The following is a 23,143-nucleotide window of genomic DNA, read 5'->3' on the forward strand; positions in this document are numbered from 1 at the left end:
CGAGAATTGGCACCAGAGGTCCTGAATCATGTTTTGGAGCAGTTCGCACGTTAGTGGCTCATTCAATCAGCAACAGCAATGAAAAAAATTACACTCTCAGAGGAACCTCTGGACCTGTGCTTTCATAGCGTCGCTAGTATTAAGGTGCGCCCCGAGATCTAAGCCACGTTGGAACTGAAACGGAGGAATCGACAGAGAGGCGACAGAATGACATCGCATCCATTTGGTTTTCTTTACATCACTGACGAGCAGGAAAATGGAAACGGGGAGGGCGAGTGGGGAAGTGAGGCAGTTGCAGCTCTGGAGAACGTCCTTCTTTGTGATTCACTCAGCAACCAGAGACGTGACGGTGACTCAGGCGTGAGAGCTCTTCACATCGTGAACAAAAAGCAATCAAGGGCAGTTAGCACCTCTTCCGGAGTGGGGGTGGGGTGAGGTAATTACCTTCTGACTTCTGTTACTATGTTCAGAAACTGCCTTTTGGATTGAGGTGAACAGAAACTGCATTTCTAAAAAGCACCATGGAACTTGTTAAACTTTATTGAGTCGCGCTTTTTCATCGATTCACACACAGGTTTCCAACTCTTTTGGTATCGATGAGGCTCATGTCCAGGTGTGATAATCTCTGCAGCAAATTGCACGGTTAAGGTAAAAGGCAAGGAAAGTGACATCTCGAACCGGCCCCGAGGTCAGACCTTCCTCACAATGTAATCTGTCGTTCTCGGATTGTAATGCTACCTCCGGTTTTAGGGTGGAACATTCTTTGGGAACCTTATTCTGCAAAACAGACACAGTGACTGAAACTATGCTGCACGGTATGATTTGGGACACGGCCTGCTCAGCTTTGTGCATTTTCCCTGTAGTCCGGTGTGTTTCATGTTCCGTGTAAACGTGAAAGTTGTCCTGTTTCGAGCAATGGGTGAAATCATTTAGCAAAGCAAGAATCGAAATTGCAGTAATGTCAAGTAGCTCATGGTAATTTGACCCAATCATAACCGATCATATATTCCCACGCACTCACAGATACATTTGTAGCTGAATCCAGTCTGAGAAGATAGACTCAGTTTACCAGTGATTTTTGTCTGGATTGATGGGCTATCGTTAACTGCTGAGAAATTGATATTGTAGACGGGCACATCCCAGCAGCTGTGCGAGTCGGAGAGGGATCATTCAACCCTTTTCACGTCAGTTTGAATCTGTTGTTATGCAGGAACACAATTGGAAGTGCAAGAAAATGGACTCGCGGGCGTGCTGGTAGTGTGGCCGAGCGGTCTAAGGCGCTGGATTAAGGCTCCAGACTCGATAGAGGCGTGGGTTCGAATCCCACCGCTGCCATTTCTGCTGAACAGCTCCAACGGAACAGCTGGTTTAAATGCTGCTTCAATCCCTGCCTCATTTCTGTTTAAAACAGAAGGAAAATGAGTTTGCTTCCCGGGGAATTGACTGCGGTGTGGAAAAGTGCCGAATTTTCCAAAGTGTCTGTGCTGTCGTGATCGTGTTCGCTTCCCGCACGGAAAATCGCCAGCAGCTCTACTGTTGCTTTCTGTTCCAGGCAAGTTGAGCTTTTACTGGAACCGAATGGAGACTGTTATTTCATCGTTGTTGCGAAACAGAGTCCTACGGTGACTCGACTCGTCGTTATTTGGTTTTCTGGCCAATGAGAAAATCGTTCCAATGTATTTCGATGTCATATGTTATTGAATTTCTCCCACTTCAGTCATTTCCGTCCTGGAGACATCGGAAGGGAAAGGTAATCTAATCGAGACTGTGATTGGTGAAATTCACTTTTTATGGCCCATTCTTATTATGTTCTTTCTTTGTCTCTTTGCAGCATTGTCTGGGAAGTGGTGGTGCACTCAGGCTCCAGTATGTTTGAAAGAGTAGTTTGGAATTGCCCTGTTGTTAGTTGTGTGATTACTGTATGGCTCATGCCCCCGGACTGTCTCACATTTAGCATTCATGCTCGCTGTGTCTGAAAATGCATTTGGTTTTCCAGTTTTGTTTGTGTTCCGTGTTAAATGCTTTCTGTTTTGCGATTCGCTCAATACATTACGAATTAACAGGGTTTCTGAGGTAACTTCCAGCTGAGAATCTGGGAAACTTTCACGGAGTATGGTCAGTCGGAGCAAAAGTAAGGAAGTCGTACGTTTCTGCAGTGTTTCACAATGCTACCTTTCCCGTGAGCAGTCGAACAGACTAAATGATTTTGCCACAGACTGCGACGGTAAGCTCCGCAAAAACGTAATTCTTTAAAGCAGGTGTAAGCAACACAACGTTATTGGGGTACACCGCGTGGAAACAGACACTTCGGTGTATCTCGTCCATGCTCACCACATCGCCAAAATTAAACAAGTCCCATTAAACAACGAGCTAACGGAAACAGAAAGGTGAAAGGTAGAATGGCTTCAACTTTCAGTGCTGGATGCCACTGAGCTGCAGCGGGGGCGACCGAGGCTTGTTTCTGTAGTGTAGTGGTCATCACGTTCGCCTTACACGCGAAAGGTCCCCAGTTCGAAACTGGGCAGAAACTGCTCTGCTCTTCAACCGCAGCCTTTGACATCGACAAGAACGGAGCTTTCTTGCTTGCTTTCCCATCTGCAAACCTGCTTTCGAGTTTGCTTGAACAAATCTTCTCTCGTAGTGCAATGCAATGCAATGCAATTCCATTTAATTACTGTGCAAAGCATTGTAAAGTTTTTCTCCAACCTGTTTCCTATCATATGCCATTCTGTTTGAGAGTGTCGTTACCCCCTTCTGATCCTTCCACGAAAAGCATTACCGCATTCGCATTCCTGGCGCAGGCGGCCCGGTTCAAAGACAGGGAAGAAGCTGATGTGCTGGTGTCACAGTGCACCACGGATTCCTCAACTAGTCTGTCTGTCAAATGTATCCCAAAGTCGTCTCTGAAAGACCTCATTTGGAAGGTGTCTGTCGTTATTCAACGTGCGAGAATTGGCACCAGAGGTCCTGAATCATGTTTTGGAGCAGTTCGCACGTTAGTGGCTCATTCAATCAGCAACAGCAATGAAAAAAATTACACTCTCAGAGGAACCTCTGGACCTGTGCTTTCATAGCGTCGCTAGTATTAAGGTGCGCCCCGAGATCTAAGCCACGTTGGAACTGAAACGGAGGAATCGACAGAGAGGCGACAGAATGACATCGCATCCATTTGGTTTTCTTTACATCACTGACGAGCAGGAAAATGGAAACGGGGAGGGCGAGTGGGGAAGTGAGGCAGTTGCAGCTCTGGAGAACGTCCTTCTTTGTGATTCACTCAGCAACCAGAGACGTGACGGTGACTCAGGCGTGAGAGCTCTTCACATCGTGAACAAAAAGCAATCAAGGGCAGTTAGCACCTCTTCCGGAGTGGGGGTGGGGTGAGGTAATTACCTTCTGACTTCTGTTACTATGTTCAGAAACTGCCTTTTGGATTGAGGTGAACAGAAACTGCATTTCTAAAAAGCACCATGGAACTTGTTAAACTTTATTGAGTCGCGCTTTTTCATCGATTCACACACAGGTTTCCAACTCTTTTGGTATCGATGAGGCTCATGTCCAGGTGTGATAATCTCTGCAGCAAATTGCACGGTTAAGGTAAAAGGCAAGGAAAGTGACATCTCGAACCGGCCCCGAGGTCAGACCTTCCTCACAATGTAATCTGTCGTTCTCGGATTGTAATGCTACCTCCGGTTTTAGGGTGGAACATTCTTTGGGAACCTTATTCTGCAAAACAGACACAGTGACTGAAACTATGCTGCACGGTATGATTTGGGACACGGCCTGCTCAGCTTTGTGCATTTTCCCTGTAGTCCGGTGTGTTTCATGTTCCGTGTAAACGTGAAAGTTGTCCTGTTTCGAGCAATGGGTGAAATCATTTAGCAAAGCAAGAATCGAAATTGCAGTAATGTCAAGTAGCTCATGGTAATTTGACCCAATCATAACCGATCATATATTCCCACGCACTCACAGATACATTTGTAGCTGAATCCAGTCTGAGAAGATAGACTCAGTTTACCAGTGATTTTTGTCTGGATTGATGGGCTATCGTTAACTGCTGAGAAATTGATATTGTAGACGGGCACATCCCAGCAGCTGTGCGAGTCGGAGAGGGATCATTCAACCCTTTTCACGTCAGTTTGAATCTGTTGTTATGCAGGAACACAATTGGAAGTGCAAGAAAATGGACTCGCGGGCGTGCTGGTAGTGTGGCCGAGCGGTCTAAGGCGCTGGATTAAGGCTCCAGACTCGATAGAGGCGTGGGTTCGAATCCCACCGCTGCCATTTCTGCTGAACAGCTCCAACGGAACAGCTGGTTTAAATGCTGCTTCAATCCCTGCCTCATTTCTGTTTAAAACAGAAGGAAAATGAGTTTGCTTCCCGGGGAATTGACTGCGGTGTGGAAAAGTGCCGAATTTTCCAAAGTGTCTGTGCTGTCGTGATCGTGTTCGCTTCCCGCACGGAAAATCGCCAGCAGCTCTACTGTTGCTTTCTGTTCCAGGCAAGTTGAGCTTTTACTGGAACCGAATGGAGACTGTTATTTCATCGTTGTTGCGAAACAGAGTCCTACGGTGACTCGACTCGTCGTTATTTGGTTTTCTGGCCAATGAGAAAATCGTTCCAATGTATTTCGATGTCATATGTTATTGAATTTCTCCCACTTCAGTCATTTCCGTCCTGGAGACATCGGAAGGGAAAGGTAATCTAATCGAGACTGTGATTGGTGAAATTCACTTTTTATGGCCCATTCTTATTATGTTCTTTCTTTGTCTCTTTGCAGCATTGTCTGGGAAGTGGTGGTGCACTCAGGCTCCAGTATGTTTGAAAGAGTAGTTTGGAATTGCCCTGTTGTTAGTTGTGTGATTACTGTATGGCTCATGCCCCCGGACTGTCTCACATTTAGCATTCATGCTCGCTGTGTCTGAAAATGCATTTGGTTTTCCAGTTTTGTTTGTGTTCCGTGTTAAATGCTTTCTGTTTTGCGATTCGCTCAATACATTACGAATTAACAGGGTTTCTGAGGTAACTTCCAGCTGAGAATCTGGGAAACTTTCACGGAGTATGGTCAGTCGGAGCAAAAGTAAGGAAGTCGTACGTTTCTGCAGTGTTTCACAATGCTACCTTTCCCGTGAGCAGTCGAACAGACTAAATGATTTTGCCACAGACTGCGACGGTAAGCTCCGCAAAAACGTAATTCTTTAAAGCAGGTGTAAGCAACACAACGTTATTGGGGTACACCGCGTGGAAACAGACACTTCGGTGTATCTCGTCCATGCTCACCACATCGCCAAAATTAAACAAGTCCCATTAAACAACGAGCTAACGGAAACAGAAAGGTGAAAGGTAGAATGGCTTCAACTTTCAGTGCTGGATGCCACTGAGCTGCAGCGGGGGCGACCGAGGCTTGTTTCTGTAGTGTAGTGGTCATCACGTTCGCCTTACACGCGAAAGGTCCCCAGTTCGAAACTGGGCAGAAACTGCTCTGCTCTTCAACCGCAGCCTTTGACATCGACAAGAACGGAGCTTTCTTGCTTGCTTTCCCATCTGCAAACCTGCTTTCGAGTTTGCTTGAACAAATCTTCTCTCGTAGTGCAATGCAATGCAATGCAATTCCATTTAATTACTGTGCAAAGCATTGTAAAGTTTTTCTCCAACCTGTTTCCTATCATATGCCATTCTGTTTGAGAGTGTCGTTACCCCCTTCTGATCCTTCCACGAAAAGCATTACCGCATTCGCATTCCTTGCGCAGGCGGCCCGGTTCAAAGACAGGGAAGAAGCTGATGTGCTGGTGTCACAGTGCACCACGGATTCTTCAACTAGTCTGTCTGTCAAATGTATCCCAAAGTCGTCTCTGAAAGACCTCATTTGGAAGGTGTCTGTCGTTATTCAACGTGCGAGAATTGGCACCAGAGGCCCTGAATCATGTTTTGGAGCAGTTCGCACGTTAGTGGCTCATTCAATCAGCAACAGCAATGAAAAAAATTACACTCTCAGAGGAACCTCTGGACCTGTGCTTTCATAGCGTCGCTAGTATTAAGGTGCGCCCCGAGATCTAAGCCACGTTGGAACTGAAACGGAGGAATCGACAGAGAGGCGACAGAATGACATCGCATCCATTTGGTTTTCTTTACATCACTGACGAGCAGGAAAATGGAAACGGGGAGGGCGAGTGGGGAAGTGAGGCAGTTGCAGCTCTGGAGAACGTCCTTCTTTGTGATTCACTCAGCAACCAGAGACGTGACGGTGACTCAGGCGTGAGAGCTCTTCACATCGTGAACAAAAAGCAATCAAGGGCAGTTAGCACCTCTTCCGGAGTGGGGGTGGGGTGAGGTAATTACCTTCTGACTTCTGTTACTATGTTCAGAAACTGCCTTTTGGATTGAGGTGAACAGAAACTGCATTTCTAAAAAGCACCATGGAACTTGTTAAACTTTATTGAGTCGCGCTTTTTCATCGATTCACACACAGGTTTCCAACTCTTTTGGTATCGATGAGGCTCATGTCCAGGTGGGATAATCTCTGCAGCAAATTGCACGGTTAAGGTAAAAGGCAAGGAAAGTGACATCTCGAACCGGCCCCGAGGTCAGACCTTCCTCACAATGTAATCTGTCGTTCTCGGATTGTAATGCTACCTCCGGTTTTAGGGTGGAACATTCTTTGGGAACCTTATTCTGCAAAACAGACACAGTGACTGAAACTATGCTGCACGGTATGATTTGGGACACGGCCTGCTCAGCTTTGTGCATTTTCCCTGTAGTCCGGTGTGTTTCATGTTCCGTGTAAACGTGAAAGTTGTCCTGTTTCGAGCAATGGGTGAAATCATTTAGCAAAGCAAGAATCGAAATTGCAGTAATGTCAAGTAGCTCATGGTAATTTGACCCAATCATAACCGATCATATATTCCCACGCACTCACAGATACATTTGTAGCTGAATCCAGTCTGAGAAGATAGACTCAGTTTACCAGTGATTTTTGTCTGGATTGATGGGCTATCGTTAACTGCTGAGAAATTGATATTGTAGACGGGCACATCCCAGCAGCTGTGCGAGTCGGAGAGGGATCATTCAACCCTTTTCACGTCAGTTTGAATCTGTTGTTATGCAGGAACACAATTGGAAGTGCAAGAAAATGGACTCGCGTGCGTGCTGGTAGTGTGGCCGAGCGGTCTAAGGCGCTGGATTAAGGCTCCAGACTCGATAGAGGCGTGGGTTCGAATCCCACCGCTGCCATTTCTGCTGAACAGCTCCAACGGAACAGCTGGTTTAAATGCTGCTTCAATCCCTGCCTCATTTCTGTTTAAAACAGAAGGAAAATGAGTTTGCTTCCCGGGGAATTGACTGCGGTGTGGAAAAGTGCCGAATTTTCCAAAGTGTCTGTGCTGTCGTGATCGTGTTCGCTTCCCGCACGGAAAATCGCCAGCAGCTCTACTGTTGCTTTCTGTTCCAGGCAAGTTGAGCTTTTACTGGAACCGAATGGAGACTGTTATTTCATCGTTGTTGCGAAACAGAGTCCTACGGTGACTCGACTCGTCGTTATTTGGTTTTCTGGCCAATGAGAAAATCGTTCCAATGTATTTCGATGTCATATGTTATTGAATTTCTCCCACTTCAGTCATTTCCGTCCTGGAGACATCGGAAGCGAAAGGTAATCTAATCGAGACTGTGATTGGTGAAATTCACTTTTTATGGCCCATTCTTATTATGTTCTTTCTTTGTCTCTTTGCAGCATTGTCTGGGAAGTGGTGGTGCACTCAGGCTCCAGTATGTTTGAAAGAGTAGTTTGGAATTGCCCTGTTGTTAGTTGTGTGATTACTGTATGGCTCATGCCCCCGGACTGTCTCACATTTAGCATTCATGCTCGCTATGTCTGAAAATGCATTTGGTTTTCCAGTTTTGTTTGTGTTCCGTGTTAAATGCTTTCTGTTTTGCGATTCGCTCAATACATTACGAATTAACAGGGTTTCTGAGGTAACTTCCAGCTGAGAATCTGGGAAACTTTCACGGAGTATGGTCAGTCGGAGCAAAAGTAAGGAAGTCGTACGTTTCTGCAGTGTTTCACAATGCTACCTTTCCCGTGAGCAGTCGAACAGACTAAATGATTTTGCCACAGACTGCGACGGTAAGCTCCGCAAAAACGTAATTCTTTAAAGCAGGTGTAAGCAACACAACGTTATTGGGGTACACCGCGTGGAAACAGACACTTCGGTGTATCTCGTCCATGCTCACCACATCGCCAAAATTAAACAAGTCCCATTAAACAACGAGCTAACGGAAACAGAAAGGTGAAAGGTAGAATGGCTTCAACTTTCAGTGCTGGATGCCACTGAGCTGCAGCGGGGGCGACCGAGGCTTGTTTCTGTAGTGTAGTGGTCATCACGTTCGCCTTACACGCGAAAGGTCCCCAGTTCGAAACTGGGCAGAAACTGCTCTGCTCTTCAACCGCAGCCTTTGACATCGACAAGAACGGAGCTTTCTTGCTTGCTTTCCCATCTGCAAACCTGCTTTCGAGTTTGCTTGAACAAATCTTCTCTCGTAGTGCAATGCAATGCAATTCCATTTAATTACTGTGCAAAGCATTGTAAAGTTTTTCTCCAACCTGTTTCCTATCATATGCCATTCTGTTTGAGAGTGTCGTTACCCCCTTCTGATCCTTCCACGAAAAGCATTACCGCATTCGCATTCCTTGCGCAGGCGGCCCGGTTCAAAGACAGGGAAGAAGCTGATGTGCTGGTGTCACAGTGCACCACGGATTCCTCAACTAGTCTGTCTGTCAAATGTATCCCAAAGTCGTCTCTGAAAGACCTCATTTGGAAGGTGTCTGTCGTTATTCAACGTGCGAGAATTGGCACCAGAGGTCCTGAATCATGTTTTGGAGCAGTTCGCACGTTAGTGGCTCATTCAATCAGCAACAGCAATGAAAAAAATTACACTCTCAGAGGAACCTCTGGACCTGTGCTTTCATAGCGTCGCTAGTATTAAGGTGCGCCCCGAGATCTAAGCCACGTTGGAACTGAAACGGAGGAATCGACAGAGAGGCGACAGAATGACATCGCATCCATTTGGTTTTCTTTACATCACTGACGAGCAGGAAAATGGAAACGGGGAGGGCGAGTGGGGAAGTGAGGCAGTTGCAGCTCTGGAGAACGTCCTTCTTTGTGATTCACTCAGCAACCAGAGACGTGACGGTGACTCAGGCGTGAGAGCTCTTCACATCGTGAACAAAAAGCAATCAAGGGCAGTTAGCACCTCTTCCGGAGTGGGGGTGGGGTGAGGTAATTACCTTCTGACTTCTGTTACTATGTTCAGAAACTGCCTTTTGGATTGAGGTGAACAGAAACTGCATTTCTAAAAAGCACCATGGAACTTGTTAAACTTTATTGAGTCGCGCTTTTTCATCGATTCACACACAGGTTTCCAACTCTTTTGGTATCGATGAGGCTCATGTCCAGGTGTGATAATCTCTGCAGCAAATTGCACGGTTAAGGTAAAAGGCAAGGAAAGTGACATCTCGAACCGGCCCCGAGGTCAGACCTTCCTCACAATGTAATCTGTCGTTCTCGGATTGTAATGCTACCTCCGGTTTTAGGGTGGAACATTCTTTGGGAACCTTATTCTGCAAAACAGACACAGTGACTGAAACTATGCTGCACGGTATGATTTGGGACACGGCCTGCTCAGCTTTGTGCATTTTCCCTGTAGTCCGGTGTGTTTCATGTTCCGTGTAAACGTGAAAGTTGTCCTGTTTCGAACAATGGGTGAAATCATTTAGCAAAGCAAGAATCGAAATTGCAGTAATGTCAAGTAGCTCATGGTAATTTGACCCAATCATAACCGATCATATATTCCCACGCACTCACAGATACATTTGTAGCTGAATCCAGTCTGAGAAGATAGACTCAGTTTACCAGTGATTTTTGTCTGGATTGATGGGCTATCGTTAACTGCTGAGAAATTGATATTGTAGACGGGCACATCCCAGCAGCTGTGCGAGTCGGAGAGGGATCATTCAACCCTTTTCACGTCAGTTTGAATCTGTTGTTATGCAGGAACACAATTGGAAGTGCAAGAAAATGAACTCGCGGGCGTGCTGGTAGTGTGGCCGAGCGGTCTAAGGCGCTGGATTAAGGCTCCAGACTCGATAGAGGCGTGGGTTCGAATCCCACCGCTGCCATTTCTGCTGAACAGCTCCAACGGAACAGCTGGTTTAAATGCTGCTTCAATCCCTGCCTCATTTCTCTTTAAAACAGAAGAAAAATGAGTTTGCTTCCCGGGGAATTGACTGCGGTGTGGAAAAGTGCCGAATTTTCCAAAGTGTCTGTGCTGTCGTGATCGTGTTCGCTTCCCGCACGGAAAATCGCCAGCAGCTCTACTGTTGCTTTCTGTTCCAGGCAAGTTGAGCTTTTACTGGAACCGAATGGAGACTGTTATTTCATCGTTGTTGCGAAACAGAGTCCTACGGTGACTCGACTCGTCGTTATTTGGTTTTCTGGCCAATGAGAAAATCGTTCCAATGTATTTCGATGTCATATGTTATTGAATTTCTCCCACTTCAGTCATTTCCGTCCTGGAGACATCGGAAGCGAAAGGTAATCTAATCGAGACTGTGATTGGTGAAATTCACTTTTTATGGCCCATTCTTATTATGTTCTTTCTTTGTCTCTTTGCAGCATTGTCTGGGAAGTGGTGGTGCACTCAGGCTCCAGTATGTTTGAAAGAGTAGTTTGGAATTGCCCTGTTGTTAGTTGTGTGATTACTGTATGGCTCATGCCCCCGGACTGTCTCACATTTAGCATTCATGCTCGCTATGTCTGAAAATGCATTTGGTTTTCCAGTTTTGTTTGTGTTCCGTGTTAAATGCTTTCTGTTTTGCGATTCGCTCAATACATTACGAATTAACAGGGTTTCTGAGGTAACTTCCAGCTGAGAATCTGGGAAACTTTCACGGAGTATGGTCAGTCGGAGCAAAAGTAAGGAAGTCGTACGTTTCTGCAGTGTTTCACAATGCTACCTTTCCCGTGAGCAGTCGAACAGACTAAATGATTTTGCCACAGACTGCGACGGTAAGCTCCGCAAAAACGTAATTCTTTAAAGCAGGTGTAAGCAACACAACGTTATTGGGGTACACCGCGTGGAAACAGACACTTCGGTGTATCTCGTCCATGCTCACCACATCGCCAAAATTAAACAAGTCCCATTAAACAACGAGCTAACGGAAACAGAAAGGTGAAAGGTAGAATGGCTTCAACTTTCAGTGCTGGATGCCACTGAGCTGCAGCGGGGGCGACCGAGGCTTGTTTCTGTAGTGTAGTGGTCATCACGTTCGCCTTACACGCGAAAGGTCCCCAGTTCGAAACTGGGCAGAAACTGCTCTGCTCTTCAACCGCAGCCTTTGACATCGACAAGAACGGAGCTTTCTTGCTTGCTTTCCCATCTGCAAACCTGCTTTCGAGTTTGCTTGAACAAATCTTCTCTCGTAGTGCAATGCAATGCAATTCCATTTAATTACTGTGCAAAGCATTGTAAAGTTTTTCTCCAACCTGTTTCCTATCATATGCCATTCTGTTTGAGAGTGTCGTTACCCCCTTCTGATCCTTCCACGAAAAGCATTACCGCATTCGCATTCCTTGCGCAGGCGGCCCGGTTCAAAGACAGGGAAGAAGCTGATGTGCTGGTGTCACAGTGCACCACGGATTCCTCAACTAGTCTGTCTGTCAAATGTATCCCAAAGTCGTCTCTGAAAGACCTCATTTGGAAGGTGTCTGTCGTTATTCAACGTGCGAGAATTGGCACCAGAGGTCCTGAATCATGTTTTGGAGCAGTTCGCACGTTAGTGGCTCATTCAATCAGCAACAGCAATGAAAAAAATTACACTCTCAGAGGAACCTCTGGACCTGTGCTTTCATAGCGTCGCTAGTATTAAGGTGCGCCCCGAGATCTAAGCCACGTTGGAACTGAAACGGAGGAATCGACAGAGAGGCGACAGAATGACATCGCATCCATTTGGTTTTCTTTACATCACTGACGAGCAGGAAAATGGAAACGGGGAGGGCGAGTGGGGAAGTGAGGCAGTTGCAGCTCTGGAGAACGTCCTTCTTTGTGATTCACTCAGCAACCAGAGACGTGACGGTGACTCAGGCGTGAGAGCTCTTCACATCGTGAACAAAAAGCAATCAAGGGCAGTTAGCACCTCTTCCGGAGTGGGGGTGGGGTGAGGTAATTACCTTCTGACTTCTGTTACTATGTTCAGAAACTGCCTTTTGGATTGAGGTGAACAGAAACTGCATTTCTAAAAAGCACCATGGAACTTGTTAAACTTTATTGAGTCGCGCTTTTTCATCGATTCACACACAGGTTTCCAACTCTTTTGGTATCGATGAGGCTCATGTCCAGGTGTGATAATCTCTGCAGCAAATTGCACGGTTAAGGTAAAAGGCAAGGAAAGTGACATCTCGAACCGGCCCCGAGGTCAGACCTTCCTCACAATGTAATCTGTCGTTCTCGGATTGTAATGCTACCTCCGGTTTTAGGGTGGAACATTCTTTGGGAACCTTATTCTGCAAAACAGACACAGTGACTGAAACTATGCTGCACGGTATGATTTGGGACACGGCCTGCTCAGCTTTGTGCATTTTCCCTGTAGTCCGGTGTGTTTCATGTTCCGTGTAAACGTGAAAGTTGTCCTGTTTCGAACAATGGGTGAAATCATTTAGCAAAGCAAGAATCGAAATTGCAGTAATGTCAAGTAGCTCATGGTAATTTGACCCAATCATAACCGATCATATATTCCCACGCACTCACAGATACATTTGTAGCTGAATCCAGTCTGAGAAGATAGACTCAGTTTACCAGTGATTTTTGTCTGGATTGATGGGCTATCGTTAACTGCTGAGAAATTGATATTGTAGACGGGCACATCCCAGCAGCTGTGCGAGTCGGAGAGGGATCATTCAACCCTTTTCACGTCAGTTTGAATCTGTTGTTATGCAGGAACACAATTGGAAGTGCAAGAAAATGAACTCGCGGGCGTGCTGGTAGTGTGGCCGAGCGGTCTAAGGCGCTGGATTAAGGCTCCAGACTCGATAGAGGCGTGGGTTCGAATCCCACCGCTGCCATTTCTGCTGAACAGCTCCAACGGAACAGCTGGTTTAAATGCTGCTTCAATCCCTGCCTCATTTCTCTTTAAAACAGAAGAAAAATGAGTTTGCTTCCCGGGGAATTGACTGCGGTGTGGAAAAGTGCCGAATTTTCCAAAGTGTCTGTGCTGTCGTGATCGTGTTCGCTTCCCGCACGGAAAATCGCCAGCAGCTCTACTGTTGCTTTCTGTTCCAGGCAAGTTGAGCTTTTACTGGAACCGAATGGAGACTGTTATTTCATCGTTGTTGCGAAACAGAGTCCTACGGTGACTCGACTCGTCGTTATTTGGTTTTCTGGCCAATGAGAAAATCGTTCCAATGTATTTCGATGTCATATGTTATTGAATTTCTCCCACTTCAGTCATTTCCGTCCTGGAGACATCGGAAGCGAAAGGTAATCTAATCGAGACTGTGATTGGTGAAATTCACTTTTTATGGCCCATTCTTATTATGTTCTTTCTTTGTCTCTTTGCAGCATTGTCTGGGAAGTGGTGGTGCACTCAGGCTCCAGTATGTTTGAAAGAGTAGTTTGGAATTGCCCTGTTGTTAGTTGTGTGATTACTGTATGGCTCATGCCCCCGGACTGTCTCACATTTAGCATTCATGCTCGCTATGTCTGAAAATGCATTTGGTTTTCCAGTTTTGTTTGTGTTCCGTGTTAAATGCTTTCTGTTTTGCGATTCGCTCAATACATTACGAATTAACAGGGTTTCTGAGGTAACTTCCAGCTGAGAATCTGGGAAACTTTCACGGAGTATGGTCAGTCGGAGCAAAAGTAAGGAAGTCGTACGTTTCTGCAGTGTTTCACAATGCTACCTTTCCCGTGAACAGTCGAACAGACTAAATGATTTTGCCACAGACTGCGACGGTAAGCTCCGCAAAAACGTAATTCTTTAAAGCAGGTGTAAGCAACACAACGTTATTGGGGTACACCGCGTGGAAACAGACACTTCGGTGTATCTCGTCCATGCTCACCACATCGCCAAAATTAAACAAGTCCCATTAAACAACGAGCTAACGGAAACAGAAAGGTGAAAGGTAGAATGGCTTCAACTTTCAGTGCTGGATGCCACTGAGCTGCAGCGGGGGCGACCGAGGCTTGTTTCTGTAGTGTAGTGGTCATCACGTTCGCCTTACACGCGAAAGGTCCCCAGTTCGAAACTGGGCAGAAACTGCTCTGCTCTTCAACCGCAGCCTTTGACATCGACAAGAACGGAGCTTTCTTGCTTGCTTTCCCATCTGCAAACCTGCTTTCGAGTTTGCTTGAACAAATCTTCTCTCGTAGTGCAATGCAATGCAATGCAATTCCATTTAATTACTGTGCAAAGCATTGTAAAGTTTTTCTCCAACCTGTTTCCTATCATATGCCATTCTGTTTGAGAGTGTCGTTACCCCCTTCTGATCCTTCCACGAAAAGCATTACCGCATTCGCATTCCTTGCGCAGGCGGCCCGGTTCAAAGACAGGGAAGAAGCTGATGTGCTGGTGTCACAGTGCACCACGGATTCCTCAACTAGTCTGTCTGTCAAATGTATCCCAAAGTCGTCTCTGAAAGACCTCATTTGGAAGGTGTCTGTCGTTATTCAACGTGCGAGAATTGGCACCAGAGGTCCTGAATCATGTTTTGGAGCAGTTCGCACGTTAGTGGCTCATTCAATCAGCAACAGCAATGAAAAAAATTACACTCTCAGAGGAACCTCTGGACCTGTGCTTTCATAGCGTCGCTAGTATTAAGGTGCGCCCCGAGATCTAAGCCACGTTGGAACTGAAACGGAGGAATCGACAGAGAGGCGACAGAATGACATCGCATCCATTTGGTTTTCTTTACATCACTGACGAGCAGGAAAATGGAAACGGGGAGGGCGAGTGGGGAAGTGAGGCAGTTGCAGCTCTGGAGAACGTCCTTCTTTGTGATTCACTCAGCAACCAGAGACGTGACGGTGACTCAGGCGTGAGAGCTCTTCACATCGTGAACAAAAAGCAATCAAGGGCAGTTAGCACCTCTTCCGGAGTGGGGGTGGGGTGAGGTAATTACCTTCTGACTTCTGTTACTATGTTCAGAAACTGCCTTTTGGATTGAGGTGAACAGAAACTGCATTTCTAAAAAGCACCATGGAACTTGTTAAACTTTATTGAGTCGCGCTTTTTCATCGATTCACACACAGGTTTCCAACTCTTTTGGTATCGATGAGGCTCATGTCCAGGTGTGATAATCTCTGCAGCAAATTGCACGGTTAAGGTAAAAGGCAAGGAAAGTGACATCTCGAACCGGCCCCGAGGTCAGACCTTCCTCACAATGTAATCTGTCGTTCTCGGATTGTAATGCTACCTCCGGTTTTAGGGTGGAACATTCTTTGGGAACCTTATTCTGCAAAACAGACACAGTGACTGAAACTATGCTGCACGGTATGATTTGGGACACGGCCTGCTCAGCTTTGTGCATTTTCCCTGTAGTCCGGTGTGTTTCATGTTCCGTGTAAACGTGAAAGTTGTCCTGTTTCGAACAATGGGTGAAATCATTTAGCAAAGCAAGAATCGAAATTGCAGTAATGTCAAGTAGCTCATGGTAATTTGACCCAATCATAACCGATCATATATTCCCACGCACTCACAGATACATTTGTAGCTGAATCCAGTCTGAGAAGATAGACTCAGTTTACCAGTGATTTTTGTCTGGATTGATGGGCTATCGTTAACTGCTGAGAAATTGATATTGTAGACGGGCACATCCCAGCAGCTGTGCGAGTCGGAGAGGGATCATTCAACCCTTTTCACGTCAGTTTGAATCTGTTGTTATGCAGGAACACAATTGGAAGTGCAAGAAAATGAACTCGCGGGCGTGCTGGTAGTGTGGCCGAGCGGTCTAAGGCGCTGGATTAAGGCTCCAGACTCGATAGAGGCGTGGGTTCGAATCCCACCGCTGCCATTTCTGCTGAACAGCTCCAACGGAACAGCTGGTTTAAATGCTGCTTCAATCCCTGCCTCATTTCTCTTTAAAACAGAAGAAAAATGAGTTTGCTTCCCGGGGAATTGACTGCGGTGTGGAAAAGTGCCGAATTTTCCAAAGTGTCTGTGCTGTCGTGATCGTGTTCGCTTCCCGCACGGAAAATCGCCAGCAGCTCTACTGTTGCTTTCTGTTCCAGGCAAGTTGAGCTTTTACTGGAACCGAATGGAGACTGTTATTTCATCGTTGTTGCGAAACAGAGTCCTCCGGTGACTCGACTCGTCGTTATTTGGTTTTCTGGCCAATGAGAAAATCGTTCCAATGTATTTCGATGTCATATGTTATTGAATTTCTCCCACTTCAGTCATTTCCGTCCTGGAGACATCGGAAGCGAAAGGTAATCTAATCGAGACTGTGATTGGTGAAATTCACTTTTTATGGCCCATTCTTATTATGTTCTTTCTTTGTCTCTTTGCAGCATTGTCTGGGAAGTGGTGGTGCACTCAGGCTCCAGTATGTTTGAAAGAGTAGTTTGGAATTGCCCTGTTGTTAGTTGTGTGATTACTGTATGGCTCATGCCCCCGGACTGTCTCACATTTAGCATTCATGCTCGCTGTGTCTGAAAATGCATTTGGTTTTCCAGTTTTGTTTGTGTTCCGTGTTAAATGCTTTCTGTTTTGCGATTCGCTCAATACATTACGAATTGACAGGGTTTCTGAGGTAACTTCCAGCTGAGAATCTGGGAAACTTTCACGGAGTATGGTCAGTCGGAGCAAAAGTAAGGAAGTCGTACGTTTCTGCAGTGTTTCACAATGCTACCTTTCCCGTGAGCAGTCGAACAGACTAAATGATTTTGCCACAGACTGCGACGGTAAGCTCCGCAAAAACGTAATTCTTTAAAGCAGGTGTAAGCAACACAACGTTATTGGGGTACACCGCGTGGAAACAGACACTTCGGTGTATCTCGTCCATGCTCACCACATCGCCAAAATTAAACAAGTCCCATTAAACAACGAGCTAACGGAAACAGAAAGGTGAAAGGGAGAATGGCTTCAACTTTCAGTGCTGGATGCCACTGAGCTGCAGCGGGACCGACCGAGGCTTGTTTCTGTAGTGTAGTGGTCATCACGTTCGCCTTACACGCGAAAGGTCCCCAGTTCGAAACTGGGCAGAAACTGCTCTGCTCTTCAACCGCAGCCTTTGACATCGACAAGAACGGAGCTTTCTTGCTTGCTTTCCCATCTGCAAACCTGCTTTCGAGTTTGCTTGAACAAATCTTCTCTCGTAATGCAATGCAATTCCATTTAATTACTGTACAAAGCATTGTAAAGTTTTTCTCCAACCTGTTTCCTATCATATGCCATTCTGTTTGAGAGTGTCGTTACCCCCTTCTGATCCTTCCACGAAAAGCATTACCGCATTCGCATTCCTTGCGCAGGCGGCGCGGTTCAAAGACAGGGAAGAAGCTGATGTGCTGGTGTCACAGTGCACCACGGATTCCTCAACTAGTCTGTCTGTCAAATGTATCCCAAAGTCGTCTCTGAAAGACCTCATTTGGAAGGTGTCTGTCGTTATTCAACGTGCGAGAATTGGCACCAGAGGTCCTGAATCATGTTTTGGAGCAGTTCGCACGTTAGTGGCTCATTCAATCAGCAACAGCAATGAAAAAAATTACACTCTCAGAGGAACCTCTGGACCTGTGCTTTCATAGCGTCGCTAGTATTAAGGTGCGCCCCGAGATCTAAGCCACGTTGGAACTGAAACGGAGGAATCGACAGAGAGGCGACAGAATGACATCGCATCCATTTGGTTTTCTTTACATCACTGACGAGCAGGAAAATGGAAACGGGGAGGGCGAGTGGGGAAGTGAGGCAGTTGCAGCTCTGGAGAACGTCCTTCTTTGTGATTCACTCAGCAACCAGAGACGTGACGGTGACTCAGGCGTGAGAGCTCTTCACATCGTGAACAAAAAGCAATCAAGGGCAGTTAGCACCTCTTCCGGAGTGGGGGTGGGGTGAGGTAATTACCTTCTGACTTCTGTTACTATGTTCAGAAACTGCCTTTTGGATTGAGGTGAACAGAAACTGCATTTCTAAAAAGCACCATGGAACTTGTTAAACTTTATTGAGTCGCGCTTTTTCATCGATTCACACACAGGTTTCCAACTCTTTTGGTATCGATGAGGCTCATGTCCAGGTGTGATAATCTCTGCAGCAAATTGCACGGTTAAGGTAAAAGGCAAGGAAAGTGACATCTCGAACCGGCCCCGAGGTCAGACCTTCCTCACAATGTAATCTGTCGTTCTCGGATTGTAATGCTACCTCCGGTTTTAGGGTGGAACATTCTTTGGGAACCTTATTCTGCAAAACAGACACAGTGACTGAAACTATGCTGCACGGTATGATTTGGGACACGGCCTGCTCAGCTTTGTGCATTTTCCCTGTAGTCCGGTGTGTTTCATGTTCCGTGTAAACGTGAAAGTTGTCCTGTTTCGAGCAATGGGTGAAATCATTTAGCAAAGCAAGAATCGAAATTGCAGTAATGTCAAGTAGCTCATGGTAATTTGACCCAATCATAACCGATCATATATTCCCACGCACTCACAGATACATTTGTAGCTGAATCCAGTCTGAGAAGATAGACTCAGTTTACCAGTGATTTTTGTCTGGATTGATGGGCTATCGTTAACTGCTGAGAAATTGATATTGTAGACGGGCACATCCCAGCAGCTGTGCGAGTCGGAGAGGGATCATTCAACCCTTTTCACGTCAGTTTGAATCTGTTGTTATGCAGGAACACAATTGGAAGTGCAAGAAAATGAACTCGCGGGCGTGCTGGTAGTGTGGCCGAGCGGTCTAAGGCGCTGGATTAAGGCTCCAGACTCGATAGAGGCGTGGGTTCGAATCCCACCGCTGCCATTTCTGCTGAACAGCTCCAACGGAACAGCTGGTTTAAATGCTGCTTCAATCCCTGCCTCATTTCTGGTTAAAAGAGAAGAAAAATGAGTTTGCTTCCCGGGGAATTGACTGCGGTGTGGAAAAGTGCCGAATTTTCCAAAGTGTCTGTGCTGTCGTGATCGTGTTCGCTTCCCGCACGGAAAATCGCCAGCAGCTCTACTGTTGCTTTCTGTTCCAGGCAAGTTGAGCTTTTACTGGAACCGAATGGAGACTGTTATTTCATCGTTGTTGCGAAACAGAGTCCTACGGTGACTCGACTCGTCGTTATTTGGTTTTCTGGCCAATGAGAAAATCGTTCCAATGTATTTCGATGTCATATGTTATTGAATTTCTCCCACTTCAGTCATTTCCGTCCTGGAGACATCGGAAGGGAAAGGTAATCTAATCGAGACTGTGATTGGTGAAATTCACTTTTTATGGCCCATTCTTATTATGTTCTTTCTTTGTCTCTTTGCAGCATTGTCTGGGAAGTGGTGGTGCACTCAGGCTCCAGTATGTTTGAAAGAGTAGTTTGGAATTGCCCTGTTGTTAGTTGTGTGATTACTGTATGGCTCATGCCCCCGGACTGTCTCACATTTAGCATTCATGCTCGCTGTGTCTGAAAATGCATTTGGTTTTCCAGTTTTGTTTGTGTTCCGTGTTAAATGCTTTCTGTTTTGCGATTCGCTCAATACATTACGAATTAACAGGGTTTCTGAGGTAACTTCCAGCTGAGAATCTGGGAAACTTTCACGGAGTATGGTCAGTCGGAGCAAAAGTAAGGAAGTCGTACGTTTCTGCAGTGTTTCACAATGCTACCTTTCCCGTGAGCAGTCGAACAGACTAAATGATTTTGCCACAGACTGCGACGGTAAGCTCCGCAAAAACGTAATTCTTTAAAGCAGGTGTAAGCAACACAACGTTATTGGGGTACACCGCGTGGAAACAGACACTTCGGTGTATCTCGTCCATGCTCACCACATCGCCAAAATTAAACAAGTCCCATTAAACAACGAGCTAACGGAAACAGAAAGGTGAAAGGTAGAATGGCTTCAACTTTCAGTGCTGGATGCCACTGAGCTGCAGCGGGGGCGACCGAGGCTTGTTTCTGTAGTGTAGTGGTCATCACGTTCGCCTTACACGCGAAAGGTCCCCAGTTCGAAACTGGGCAGAAACTGCTTTGCTCTTCAACCGCAGCCTTTGACATCGACAAAAACGGAGCTTTCTTGCTTGCTTTCCCATCTGCAAACCTGCTTTCGAGTTTGCTTGAACAAATCTTCTCTCGTAGTGCAATGCAATGCAATGCAATTCCATTTAATTACTGTGCAAAGCATTGTAAAGTTTTTCTCCAACCTGTTTCCTATCATATGCCATTCTGTTTGAGAGTGTCGTTACCCCCTTCTGATCCTTCCACGAAAAGCATTACCGCATTCGCATTCCTTGCGCAGGCGGCCCGGTTCAAAGACAGGGAAGAAGCTGATGTGCTGGTGTCACAGTGCACCACGGATTCCTCAACTAGTCTGTCTGTCAAATGTATCCCAAAGTCGTCTCTGAAAGACCTCATTTGGAAGGTGTCTGTCGTTATTCAACGTGCGAGAATTGGCACCAGAGGTCCTGAATCATGTTTTGGAGCAGTTCGCACGTTAGTGGCTCATTCAATCAGCAACAGCAATGAAAAAAATTACACTCTCAGAGGAACCTCTGGACCTGTGCTTTCATAGCGTCGCTAGTATTAAGGTGCGCCCCGAGATCTAAGCCACGTTGGAACTGAAACGGAGGAATCGACAGAGAGGCGACAGAATGACATCGCATCCATTTGGTTTTCTTTACATCACTGACGAGCAGGAAAATGGAAACGGGGAGGGCGAGTGGGGAAGTGAGGCAGTTGCAGCTCTGGAGAACGTCCTTCTTTGTGATTCACTCAGCAACCAGAGACGTGACGGTGACTCAGGCGTGAGAGCTCTTCACATCGTGAACAAAAAGCAATCAAGGGCAGTTAGCACCTCTTCCGGAGTGGGGGTGGGGTGAGGTAATTACCTTCTGACTTCTGTTACTATGTTCAGAAACTGCCTTTTGGATTGAGGTGAACAGAAACTGCATTTCTAAAAAGCACCATGGAACTTGTTAAACTTTATTGAGTCGCGCTTTTTCATCGATTCACACACAGGTTTCCAACTCTTTTGGTATCGATGAGGCTCATGTCCAGGTGGGATAATCTCTGCAGCAAATTGCACGGTTAAGGTAAAAGGCAAGGAAAGTGACATCTCGAACCGGCCCCGAGGTCAGACCTTCCTCACAATGTAATCTGTCGTTCTCGGATTGTAATGCTACCTCCGGTTTTAGGGTGGAACATTCTTTGGGAACCTTATTCTGCAAAACAGACACAGTGACTGAAACTATGCTGCACGGTATGATTTGGGACACGGCCTGCTCAGCTTTGTGCATTTTCCCTGTAGTCCGGTGTGTTTCATGTTCCGTGTAAACGTGAAAGTTGTCCTGTTTCGAACAATGGGTGAAATCATTTAGCAAAGCAAGAATCGAAATTGCAGTAATGTCAAGTAGCTCATGGTAATTTGACCCAATCATAACCGATCATATATTCCCACGCACTCACAGATACATTTGTAGCTGAATCCAGTCTGAGAAGATAGACTCAGTTTACCAGTGATTTTTGTCTGGATTGATGGGCTATCGTTAACTGCTGAGAAATTGATATTGTAGACGGGCACATCCCAGCAGCTGTGCGAGTCGGAGAGGGATCATTCAACCCTTTTCACGTCAGTTTGAATCTGTTGTTATGCAGGAACACAATTGGAAGTGCAAGAAAATGAACTCGCGGGCGTGCTGGTAGTGTGGCCGAGCGGTCTAAAGCGCTGGATTAAGGCTCCAGACTCGATAGAGGCGTGGGTTCGAATCCCACCGCTGCCATTTCTGCTGAACAGCTCCAACGGAACAGCTGGTTTAAATGCTGCTTCAATCCCTGCCTCATTTCTCTTTAAAACAGAAGAAAAATGAGTTTGCTTCCCGGGGAATTGACTGCGGTGTGGAAAAGTGCCGAATTTTCCAAAGTGTCTGTGCTGTCGTGATCGTGTTCGCTTCCCGCACGGAAAATCGCCAGCAGCTCTACTGTTGCTTTCTGTTCCAGGCAAGTTGAGCTTTTACTGGAACCGAATGGAGACTGTTATTTCATCGTTGTTGCGAAACAGAGTCCTACGGTGACTCGACTCGTCGTTATTTGGTTTTCTGGCCAATGAGAAAATCGTTCCAATGTATTTCGATGTCATATGTTATTGAATTTCTCCCACTTCAGTCATTTCCGTCCTGGAGACATCGGAAGCGAAAGGTAATCTAATCGAGACTGTGATTGGTGAAATTCACTTTTTATGGCCCATTCTTATTATGTTCTTTCTTTGTCTCTTTGCAGCATTGTCTGGGAAGTGGTGGTGCACTCAGGCTCCAGTATGTTTGAAAGAGTAGTTTGGAATTGCCCTGTTGTTAGTTGTGTGATTACTGTATGGCTCATGCCCCCGGACTGTCTCACATTTAGCATTCATGCTCGCTGTGTCTGAAAATGCATTTGGTTTTCCAGTTTTGTTTGTGTTCCGTGTTAAATGCTTTCTGTTTTGCGATTCGCTCAATACATTACGAATTAACAGGGTTTCTGAGGTAACTTCCAGCTGAGAATCTGGGAAACTTTCACGGAGTATGGTCAGTCGGAGCAAAAGTAAGGAAGTCGTCTGTTTCTGCAGTGTTTCACAATGCTACCTTTCCCGTGAGCAGTCGAACAGACTAAATGATTTTGCCACAGACTGCGACGGTAAGCTCCGCAAAAACGTAATTCTTTAAAGCAGGTGTAAGCAACACAACGTTATTGGGGTACACCGCGTGGAAACAGACACTTCGGTGTATCTCGTCCATGCTCACCACATCGCCAAAATTAAACAAGTCCCATTAAACAACGAGCTAACGGAAACAGAAAGGTGAAAGGGAGAATGGCTTCAACTTTCAGTGCTGGATGCCACTGAGCTGCAGCGGGTGCGACCGAGGCTTGTTTCTGTAGTGTAGTGGTCATCACGTTCGCCTTACATGCGAAAGGTCCCCAGTTCGAAACTGGGCAAAAACTGCTTTGCGCTT

The 23,143-nt window shown here is 46.1% G+C and overlaps 15 non-coding genes across 15 annotated transcripts; all 15 read left to right on the forward strand.

Annotated features, from left to right (window-relative positions):
- The first annotated feature begins 1,253 nt into the window (after positions 1-1,253).
- Positions 1,254-1,335, forward strand: trnal-aag (transfer RNA leucine (anticodon AAG)). The gene has a single exon. It is a non-coding gene; the product is annotated as a tRNA-Leu (tRNA).
- Positions 1,336-2,457: 1,122 nt separating this feature from the next.
- On the forward strand, positions 2,458-2,530 carry trnav-uac (transfer RNA valine (anticodon UAC)). Its single transcript has one exon. It is a non-coding gene; the product is annotated as a tRNA-Val (tRNA).
- A 1,669-nt stretch (positions 2,531-4,199) lies between these two features.
- trnal-aag (transfer RNA leucine (anticodon AAG)) lies at positions 4,200-4,281 on the forward strand. The gene has a single exon. It is a non-coding gene; the product is annotated as a tRNA-Leu (tRNA).
- A 1,122-nt stretch (positions 4,282-5,403) lies between these two features.
- Positions 5,404-5,476, forward strand: trnav-uac (transfer RNA valine (anticodon UAC)). Its single transcript has one exon. It is a non-coding gene; the product is annotated as a tRNA-Val (tRNA).
- A 1,669-nt stretch (positions 5,477-7,145) lies between these two features.
- trnal-aag (transfer RNA leucine (anticodon AAG)) lies at positions 7,146-7,227 on the forward strand. Its single transcript has one exon. It is a non-coding gene; the product is annotated as a tRNA-Leu (tRNA).
- Positions 7,228-8,349: 1,122 nt separating this feature from the next.
- trnav-uac (transfer RNA valine (anticodon UAC)) lies at positions 8,350-8,422 on the forward strand. The gene has a single exon. It is a non-coding gene; the product is annotated as a tRNA-Val (tRNA).
- Positions 8,423-10,086: 1,664 nt separating this feature from the next.
- trnal-aag (transfer RNA leucine (anticodon AAG)) lies at positions 10,087-10,168 on the forward strand. The gene has a single exon. It is a non-coding gene; the product is annotated as a tRNA-Leu (tRNA).
- A 1,122-nt stretch (positions 10,169-11,290) lies between these two features.
- Positions 11,291-11,363, forward strand: trnav-uac (transfer RNA valine (anticodon UAC)). The gene has a single exon. It is a non-coding gene; the product is annotated as a tRNA-Val (tRNA).
- Positions 11,364-13,027: 1,664 nt separating this feature from the next.
- On the forward strand, positions 13,028-13,109 carry trnal-aag (transfer RNA leucine (anticodon AAG)). The gene has a single exon. It is a non-coding gene; the product is annotated as a tRNA-Leu (tRNA).
- Positions 13,110-14,231: 1,122 nt separating this feature from the next.
- Positions 14,232-14,304, forward strand: trnav-uac (transfer RNA valine (anticodon UAC)). Its single transcript has one exon. It is a non-coding gene; the product is annotated as a tRNA-Val (tRNA).
- A 1,669-nt stretch (positions 14,305-15,973) lies between these two features.
- On the forward strand, positions 15,974-16,055 carry trnal-aag (transfer RNA leucine (anticodon AAG)). Its single transcript has one exon. It is a non-coding gene; the product is annotated as a tRNA-Leu (tRNA).
- Positions 16,056-17,177: 1,122 nt separating this feature from the next.
- On the forward strand, positions 17,178-17,250 carry trnav-uac (transfer RNA valine (anticodon UAC)). Its single transcript has one exon. It is a non-coding gene; the product is annotated as a tRNA-Val (tRNA).
- A 1,659-nt stretch (positions 17,251-18,909) lies between these two features.
- On the forward strand, positions 18,910-18,991 carry trnal-aag (transfer RNA leucine (anticodon AAG)). The gene has a single exon. It is a non-coding gene; the product is annotated as a tRNA-Leu (tRNA).
- A 1,122-nt stretch (positions 18,992-20,113) lies between these two features.
- On the forward strand, positions 20,114-20,186 carry trnav-uac (transfer RNA valine (anticodon UAC)). Its single transcript has one exon. It is a non-coding gene; the product is annotated as a tRNA-Val (tRNA).
- A 1,669-nt stretch (positions 20,187-21,855) lies between these two features.
- trnal-aag (transfer RNA leucine (anticodon AAG)) lies at positions 21,856-21,937 on the forward strand. The gene has a single exon. It is a non-coding gene; the product is annotated as a tRNA-Leu (tRNA).
- Positions 21,938-23,143: the final 1,206 nt, after the last annotated feature.

This window comes from Chiloscyllium punctatum, chromosome 18 (genome assembly GCF_047496795.1).
Source record: "Chiloscyllium punctatum isolate Juve2018m chromosome 18, sChiPun1.3, whole genome shotgun sequence".
Taxonomy (NCBI): domain Eukaryota; kingdom Metazoa; phylum Chordata; class Chondrichthyes; order Orectolobiformes; family Hemiscylliidae; genus Chiloscyllium; species Chiloscyllium punctatum.